We start from the raw sequence: 594 nt of genomic DNA, 5'->3' as shown, positions 1-594 counted from the left end.
GGCACTTGCGTACTGGTAAAAGGATTCCCGCCAAAAGACTCCACATTCTCCATCTTACAATCAAACAAATCTCGTCGGACTCCGACTGGGTCTAAATCACAATCCATGTCCCTGTACCCCCCTACGGGTGTATACCCAACTTCAAATGGATTTGTTATTGCTAATTTACTGTTCATGTTCCACAGGAATAGTAGGCTTATGGTCAACAGTTCAAGAGCTAGAGTTGCGGCACAGCGATGCGGGAAAAATGGCGGCACACATGTCATCATAAGTAGGACAACGCATCTAACTACAGTCTATCACCGGTTCAACGTTAATGTCATTATGTAATGCAAGCACACAAATTACGAATCATACTCCCGGTTTGGATTCTCCACCATGTTCAGTATTCTGGGCAGCGCCAGCAGCTTAATTGTTCAATAAATAATTTCAACGCATCTGTTCGTCTTCCCTCTTGTTTATTCCCGGGGTAACAACTAACAATTTACACAAATGCCGGAACACTAATTCCGGAAAAAGAGTTATAGTAATTTACGGAACCAAATCTCCGGATCAGTTTTACACTACACACAAACCAATGCCGGGTATCATAGC

The sequence above is a fragment of the Pecten maximus genome, chromosome 17 (assembly GCF_902652985.1).
Source record: "Pecten maximus chromosome 17, xPecMax1.1, whole genome shotgun sequence".
Lineage (NCBI taxonomy): Eukaryota > Metazoa > Mollusca > Bivalvia > Pectinida > Pectinidae > Pecten > Pecten maximus.
The sequence above is the reverse complement of the archived record's forward strand: the minus strand, read 5'-3'. Positions refer to the sequence as shown.